The following is a 9,561-nucleotide window of genomic DNA, read 5'->3' on the forward strand; positions in this document are numbered from 1 at the left end:
GTGTATCAAATTTTAGTGGTTGCAGGATTTTTCTTTTGTCTTTGTTAGAAGACCACAACTATTGCTCTCACTAGTGCTAGACTAGTGAGTTTGTTTTGTTTTGTTTTGGTTGTATTTACCCATAACACCCTGCACACTATGGTCCACTTGCATTCGGTCCGCTTGCATTCACATATGCATTCGAACCGCACCAGAGTTCACTTTAATGGAATCGAGACTTAGGCTTTTAGGCAGACCAGTTGACTGTTTTAATCCGCGTCAGAGTTTGATTGTCCATTCACACCTCCCCAAGCAAACAGGACTTTCTAGACAAACGGACTAGAGTTTCATTAAAGCAGACTGAACTGTGCTGGTGTGAATGCACCCTTAGACATGATGTCTGTCAACTTGAGTTAAAAAACAAAACATTTCTCATGTAATTGGAGATGAAACCCATTCATTACATTTGTGACACTGCTCTGACAGGTAATGTGTATATTCTGCGTTCTGAGTTTTATTTATTAGCTTAAGGCATTTATGTTCTTTACTAGAGAACTTGTAGACTCTTTCAAGGACTTAAAAGTGATAAGGCTTTTTTTAAACTTGGGAGTCTCCAAGTTCTTCCAGCGTAACTCTGTGCTGTCAGTTGTTGCAACCCAGCATCGACGTGAATGCCTAACTATTTTCTTTCTATAACTAAAAAAAAACATGTTAATATAACGGTACACTATTAATTTTAGTCATCTTAAACAAATGCCTTTAGTCATTTTCCCCTTTGGTCTCCCAAGTGATCTTAAAGTGCATAAAAGAAGCTTATTTTACTTGACAAAGCAACAGGGCCAATAGAAGACTTGCTGAGCCAGAAGGTTGAGCGTGTAATATCAAAGGGACACCCCAATTGCGTCGAGGAGCAGACAGCACCAACACAAGCAGTCCATTTCTCTGTTAATTATAGTCATATTGCTGTATTGAAGTCCACTGTTCCTTAACATATTCTTTGCTCTGGATCCCTTTTGTCTCAGATAATGGAATGTCAGCTCTGTGTGATTCCTGTGTGCTGCAGAGTGTTGATCAAAGTGACCTCTGCACCCTTTTGCTCTTGCAAATCAATACACGCACTCAACGCGAGCTGACAGAGGCAGGCACAACATATAATAAATGACAATTCCCCAGCACCGTGGCAGGAGCATATCTGACAGCCACTGCTCATGGCAGTCATTTTCATGTGATGCCAAGCTGTTATGTTCAAAGTGGGATTCATTTGCCAACACTGCTTCACACAGATGCTGATATTACAAGGCTGACTTGTAAGCACCTCATCCCCCAGTCATACGTTCCCACTGAAGCTGTCCCAGACAAGTGCTGACAGAGACAGCGGTATTACAGTTGTATCTTTTTATTGTTGTTGTCTTTCAAAGGGAGCTTATATTGAAAGCAATTTTCCTCTTAAGGGAGCAAATTGTTCACAGAAAATTGTAACTGCCATCGCTTGGAGATGATTGGATGCATCTTTTGGGTGCTGGCAGCAAAGAATGGAAGGATTTCATATGCAGGAGGAGAGAGGAAGTGGAAGGGGAAAAGAAGAACAGCACATATTAAAGAATGTGTTGAGAAAAATGAGCGTGAATTTTCACACGCTCCGGATGATGGAAATGGCTGCTGTTTTGCCAGGTGGTGGTGGGGAAAGAAATTTAATGTGGAGGGATTGTTTTGTTACAAAGAGGTAGTGGCAATGTGAAGAGGGCTCTGGAGTTGCACTTTTTTTTAACCTATATCTCGAGTCAGCCTGAAGAACTGAAAATAGTAATTTAACTACGTCTTGTTTTTTTTAGAAAAGTTAAAATAGGATTATTTTTGGCTGGCAAATCTAGACCTTTTCACAAACACTTCAAGTTATATATGTATATTTAAGAAAAATGTCCTGCTCAGGTTTACTGATTTCAATGTTCAGGTTTTAGTAGAATATCTGATTTAAGCTCATAGCAACATTACACTTGTTGCAGCATAAGAATTTAAAGGTCTAATTAAATACTAATAATTTTAATGAATGACAGCATTCATAATACACCTCTTAACATGATACAGAAGTATAATTAAGTAACCACATACAACTTATGCTGTTATTCTGCCCTCCCAGAATATACTTAAACAGTTTTCTGATATATAAACATCATTCCAATGAAATGAAAAAGCCTGCTTACTACCTCCAAGACAAGACACAGTAAAACTGTGACAGCATAAAGAAAAAAATCAACAATATTGAACAATGTTCCATTAGATTATCATTTAGCAATAGTTAACATGTTTAAATTACTGCTATAGATTGCTAAAAGGCCAATGCAAAGTGAATGATTGGCATTTTAAAAATAGACTTATTAAGTTAATATGCACAAGCTTTACATACAATCAACATTACACTTAAATATGCATCAGGCATATATTATATGTACTCAGGAGGGCACCATTGTAACTCACCAAACCGTAGCTTAGCTCCTACGGCAACACCATTTGGTCAAAATTGTTTGGAAATTACCAGTTGTACGAGGTTTGAATGGAGCTTGACCTTTTGGTGAGAAGCATTTTAATAGGTAGCCTAAAGCAGAAAGTACCAATGCATCATGCTAAGAAGTACATTCAGCATGTCTGACTTGCACATGTTGGGGTGGTCTCTGTTTGGCCCAATTCTGTCTTTTACAACATGGATCTAAAGAAGTTTTTATAACATTAAGGAAAATGTGGTTACTAAACTATGGAGTAGGGATCTCTTTGCAGATAAAGAAAGTAAACACTCAGTTTCTAAAGAAAAGTTTAGTTTTTTTTCTGTCATTTGTGGCAGAGTTAAGTCTTTTATTTGCATCAGTTTCTTGCACAACTTTACCTCATGAGCTTGATCTGGTTTTATTTATTTCAGCTTTGTTTTCTTTTTCTTATTTCTTGAAAGATATTAATGTTTTATAGATGTTTATTTAAACATCTATAAAACATGGTACACCCAATTTAACTTTTAAACTGGTTGGTTAAATTGGGTGTAGCATGGAGAAACATTGGTGTCGCTGTATGAATGAAATGTTAATACAGATGTGATTTGACCAAAGAGAAGTTAAAGCAGGAGTTCAGACCCATGGCGTTGGCATTGTGCTAGGTCCTAGAAAATAAATTGTACGATCAATGAAATGAGCTGTTTAGACCCATAAATGCACAGTATTATAAATCAAAGTAACCAACAAGTTCCATTAGAATTCAAAGACTTTCCCTGTGAGATCACAAAAAGTGCTAATAAAGTATATAGAAAGTTCAAGAAAAGTATCTGGAAAAGTGCATAACACTTAGTGCAAATGTACCTTGTGAGTTCTGGAAAATAACAGGTAAGTTTCCTCTCAGACAAATACATAGTAAGTGCTGGTAAGTATGGTACCTACCTATTATGTAACCACTAGGTTTGAACAAAGTACCAACTGCATTTAATGCTCCTAAAATATTGTTTTTAGAAGAAAAATGGATGTCAAAAGTATGGTAACAGAAATAGATGTTAAAAATAACTACGCAAAAAAGTGTGAACGCAAAGTTTATCAGCTGGAATCAGTACCATTATCTTTATTTGATCCCGGTCTGCTCCCCTTTCTGTATCGACACCCACAGGCCCCTGCAGCTGCTGCTAATTGCCCACAATCCTGACAATTCTCTAACAATGGACAGAATGAATTATGAAAGTGGCAGAACCGACCCAAACTCCCTATGCGCACGTATCCACACCTCCAAGCAACTCTGTTTGTTTTGCGCAAGCCTGCCTCATCCATTAGGGGTTATTGTTTTCTCCAAACATGACATTGATTCAATTTAGCAGCAATCAATTCCAAATGGTTCTGACATTCAGATATGACCTTAAAGCCTGGCAGACCAAAGAACTATGATTAGGATTAAACTTTTGTTAATGAGGTGATTTCTCTTCACGTGGCTCTGTGTGACACCATGGAACAGGAGTGGTCAGTAAAAATTAGATCAATTATTGGGAATGAAACCGCTTTAACTTGATTACCCCTGCTCTTGCTAATTTGTGTAATTAATAACCTTCTCTGAGCTGCAGATAGCAGTTTATTAATAACAATCTATATCTGTGCTCTGTAATGAATCGGCAGGGGCCGGGGCCATCCTTACTGCAGGTAATGTCACAATCAATGGTGTCCAACACACATGTTAATTACCGCAGTTATTAATTGTTACAGTTGAATCTGAATGCTACATGCTGTCACCTCCTTTGTCCTATTATGTATAGCAATCAGTGGATTGAAAATGGCAAATCTAATTAGCCATTCAGCGAGCAGGCTGGGAATCCAAATGAGACGGTATCACCCCTGACAGCTGGCAGCTGAGGCGCCGCTCACACTGGGCCGTGAACAAAACCAGCATTATCCACTGCCCCGGGAACAACAGGAAAAGGCATGTATTGCAAACTAATAAATACATTCACAGCAGCAGCCTGCCATATCACACAATGGTCTAATGAAATGCCTGCTTGATGCCTTTGTTTGGGTACAAGGAGTGTTTATGCATTTATCTGTACAGGGAGCACCTCATCCATCCAGCAAACGGTCGTTTTCCTGGGCAAGACAGAGACTGTGCCAACTGGGACTCATGGTAAAAAGAAATTAAATTATATAACATACCGTTGTATGGAAATAGGTTGCTTGTGTTCACTATTTTTATTTTTTGAAGGGTAGTTTAACAGCCTGGAAGTTAAGCTAAATACATTTTTTAAATTGTAGTTCTTTTAATCATTGGCATTAACGTTAGTCTTAAAGTGACAAAACAGGAATCTTCCATTGCTGCGAGTAATGACACACCCTCAGAACAATACAATAATTCAATTGTACTTTGATCCACATGTGACCGCATTTGATAATCAAAAGTGTCTTTGATTAAATTTGCCTGATCTGCCACTGTTACTTAATTTTCTAAGAGTAAAGAGAGAGATTAGAAAAGGTAATTGATAAGGAGAGCAGGACATAGTTCACTTCATTCAATTTAGCATGGATGGCCAAGTGGATAAGAGTATTTATAATTTCAAAAAAAAAGAAAGGAAGAAAGAAAGAAAGAAATTTACTGTTTAATTCACTGTTCTCTGGCCAAAAGATGTGGATTATTTATTGTCTTCAGATGAGCTATAAAGGGTGTGGATAACCATTTGAAAAGAATTATTCACCTAATTTCAGCTTTATTATCTTAAAATCAATATCTTTTAACTGCATAGAAACATCAGCTGCATTCTACATATTCTACAGCTACTCTACTAATGAACATAAAGTCCTGTTCTACTCTTAAGAGTCTAACCAGGGGGGCATTCTGTTTTAATAACACATATATGCAGACAATGAAAACACGACTGTGTAATGAGGGAACATACTGTCTCTTAGTTTAATTATGTGTTCTCTTTATACTTAGTCAGATTATCCAAGTTCCAAGCTGGAAAATAAAACAAGAAGTTGAAATTCCGACAAGTAGGAGATCGCTGAGGAACCCAGAGTATCTAGTATGGCTGCCATGCATTCAAAATGTGGTGAAAACTGCCACTATTAGCTATTTATTGGTGCTTCTCGTGGTTTGTATCTCATTAAAATAGAGGAGTACTAAGTGTTATACAATATCTATTACTATATATATTATTTTGATGCTTGAACACATAAAATGAATGACTCCTATCAGCTTGTGCTACTAACACTGGCTTAAACCAAAACAAATAGCAAATCCTATTGTTTTCCCTCTGGTAACTAGGATTCTATGAAGTCCTTCCCAGCTCCAATCTCCAAGATCCAAGGTAAAATTTTAAAAAAGTTAAACAATACCCAAGTAACAGAACAAGACGAAATGTGGATACCAAGAAAACACAGTATGCATGTGGGAAAGGGTAATCCGGTTACACTGCATATCATCTTAAACACACCATACTCACAGTGGAACATAGTGATGGCTGTATCATGATGTAGGGATGCTTTTCTTCACCCGGGAGGGGAAAGTTGGTTCGGATTTATGGGAAGAGGAATGGTCCAGTCCTAGAAGAGAACCTGTAAGACACACCAGCCTGAGCATCAGGTGGTGGTTAACATTTTCACTGCATAACGACCCAAAACATTTACCCAGAACTACAATCGAATGTTTTAGATCAAGTTATTTTAATTGCCCCAGTTAATGTCCACATTTATGTCCGATTGAAAATTTGTGGCTAAACGTGACAATTGATCTCTAGAGATGCTTTTGCTCCAATGTGACAAAGCTTCAGCTAAGAAGAATAGGCAAAATCTCCAGTTTCTAGAGACATTTCCAATAGACTCGCTGCGGAAAAATGTAGAATCATCTTTCTTACACTTCATAATTATGATCTACATTGTGCTGTTTTATCACATATAATTCAGATAAATCACATATAAGCTCCTGCTGGTTGTAGTATAAACTTTGTAAATAATTTGTTTGAAACCTGCTGGTAAGACAGGAAGATGTTCGCTTTCTAATAGATTGTGTACACACACACACATGTATACGCCCACATGCATGGGCGATTCATGTTTAAAGAAGACAGTGGCTTCTGTCCTCATCCAGAGGCACCTGTAAATAATGCAGTGTTAAAGGTGGCAGCCAGGCAGGAATTAGAAGGTGAGCAGGTGGAGGGACCCCCACCCCAACACCAACCCCACTGCAACACAGCTTCATGCCAAGTCTCACTTTCAGCCTCACCATCCATATTCTTAACACCACAGGTGCTGAGCACCACCGTCGTAGGCCCTACAGGGGGGGCCGCCGGCCTCTCAGCTCATCGTACTCAAAGCAGTGATGGGCAATAAAAACACTTCCCACCTTAAGTGAGAGATACGACTTTAAATATTTTACACACATACTGCATATGCAATTTATCCACACCTGGCTCTCAGGAGCAACAACATCTGGTAGCTGTTGCTTTAGGGGCTATTAATTCTTCAGCCAAGTGTACAGGTCCTTTCTGAAAATGCGGAAGAATGACTTATTTTTCACTTAGATCAGCTCAAGCTTCGCAGAGTAGTCAGGTAAAAACCATAAAATACATTCAAATGGTCAATTGTTTGGTGCAATAGTTTCTATGTGTTTGCAAAAACTTAAGGTTCAGTTATGCAGTGACCCTCCATAAAAAGGTATTTTTTTCCTTAGTGGTTGACAAACACATGAACACAGATGAACTATAAAAGTAAGTAAACGGAACAAAAACATCTTAAAATAAAACACAAACCAAAATAATTATTTTTTTAGTTTCATTTTCTTCTGTGCAACATGTGTTTAGTTGTATATGTGACCTTCTTTTACATTAATTACTACAACACCTTTTTAGAACCTAGTTGCTGGGAAGACTGTTTACCTCATTTTCTGCACAGATTTGCTTTCCAATGTATTTTACATGGACAAACATTAAACCTGAAAAGCTTTTCACCTTTTGTGTGTTTTAATTTTTTTCATTAAACATTATGATTTAGACTAGGGCTACAAGAGGATTTAAAAGGTCAAGCTACAGATGTCCATTTTCTTTATTAAGGAAATCAAGTTATCCAAATCAACTTGGCATAATATGAAAAAAAAAAGTTTTCTCTTGTTAAGTCAGGTATTAATTGTGATTGATCACATTTTTGGAAGTTTGAAACTGACGAAATGCTAAAAATTTAAGATCACTTAAATAGAAATGAAAGCACTGACTTCCTTTAAATCTTGACTGAAAACCCACCTGTTTAGAGTTGTATTTGAAACGTAATCAATTACAAATTTAATTATGGCATTTGACTTAATGTAATGTTTTGATTGTTGATTTTATGTTGCATGACTTTGTGTTTTTGTGTTTGTTATGATGTAAAGCACTTTGAAATTCCTTGCTGCTGAAATGTGCTATACAAATAAAATTTGATTTATTGATTGATTGAACCTGCATAATAGTCTAAAGTGGGACAAAAGATCTTAGAAAGCAACAAATCATCATTCATTCTAAAGAAATTCAAGAACAGATGAAAAACAAAGTCAATAACATGTGTAGATTTAAAAAGGGTTACAAACGTAAAGGCCAAAAATCTAACTGATCCTTTAATAAAACCCTCATTTAAAAAACAGCTCTTGAATTTACTCTCTTTGTCTAATTAAAAAATTTGTTTGATGATCTGAAACATTTATCTTAACAAAAACAAAATCTGTAAGTAGGTAAATATATTGTATTTCAAAACATATTGTGCCTAAATGATATTAAGTCGTCTAAGAACGGATCAGCAAACAGAGCACAAACCATGACATCAACACCATCACGTTTCACAGACAAAGTTTTTCCCTGTAGTGATCTTGGGTGCTTCACTCACCCAACATGTCCAGTCTCAAGGTCCATGGTGACTGGACCATGTGTGTCATAGTTGCCCGTTCCCTTTTCCCACATTTTTAACAGCTCCCAAAAAATAACCAGACCACCTTATTTTGAGGGTGTTTCTTATATAAAATAACCAGCAGATACTTAAGTTGCATCTTATTGATTTGGATAACTTATCTGCCCAACAAAGAAGTTTATTAGTGATTTTTTTAACTTTGCACTGAAGATAGTCACAACACCTGAATCATCCTATTTTTACTTTTCATAAATATGCAAGATTTATTGTAACATTTCTCAAACCAAAATCAGACACAAATGGGATTATTAGCACGTTTTCGTATGTAGAACCAAGAGAACTAGAAGACAGGTGAGAAAGGGTGGTGACAAAAACGCTCATTTTGTGTCCTGACAACACAGAGGCCAGAGGCAGCGGGGTCCTTCTGCTGATGAATCAAATGGATAGATCTGCCTAATGCCTGGGCGTAATTTTGGAGGAGGCATGCGTCTGTGGAAAAGAAACCGATCAAGATAATGGTGAAAAATAACTGTCCTCTGAGGCCTGAAGGAAAAGAAAAAACATCTAAAGCTCAGATTTTTAGACAGCTTGAAGTGACCGAGTAAGTGCAGAGTTAATACTTTTGGCAATAAACATTTAGGTTGATTACACCACTTTGACTTCATCAGAAACTGACCTTTGAAGACAGTAAATAAAACCAGTTACCGTGATGGAGTTGAAACAACATCGAAGTGGTATATTGGGTTAGGACTGATTCGCTTAAAAACATTCATGCTGCACTCTTTTTCATCTTTAGTGCCGGAAATCACTGCTTTCCTGTTGTCTGAGTGGCCTTAAACATTTACCTTCCTCCTGTGCTGATAGGATTTCTTTGTTTATTGCTGTCTTTTCCCATGGGAATGAAAGCAGATGTAGAGTTCAATGCTAAGTGTGAAGTGCCTTGCATTCCCATGTGCTGTATAACAACTTGGGACACCAAAGAGCCTTAAGAAATGCTGTTTGCTTTGACCACACTGCCACCAAGGCCTGTGTCTGATGGTATGGAAGTGAGAGCTGCAGCAGTGAAATTTTTAGATTAGGTTAAAAGAGAACAAAACAGTCCTCTGTCAGTGAGAAATAACAGGGAACATTTCTAAATCTGCACCAAAATAAGAGTTTCTGTTTTGAGAGAATTTTACAGTTTAAGGTCAAGAAAGATTTGTTGAAA

The sequence above is a fragment of the Xiphophorus couchianus genome, chromosome 4 (genome assembly GCF_001444195.1).
Source record: "Xiphophorus couchianus chromosome 4, X_couchianus-1.0, whole genome shotgun sequence".
NCBI lineage: Eukaryota > Metazoa > Chordata > Actinopteri > Cyprinodontiformes > Poeciliidae > Xiphophorus > Xiphophorus couchianus.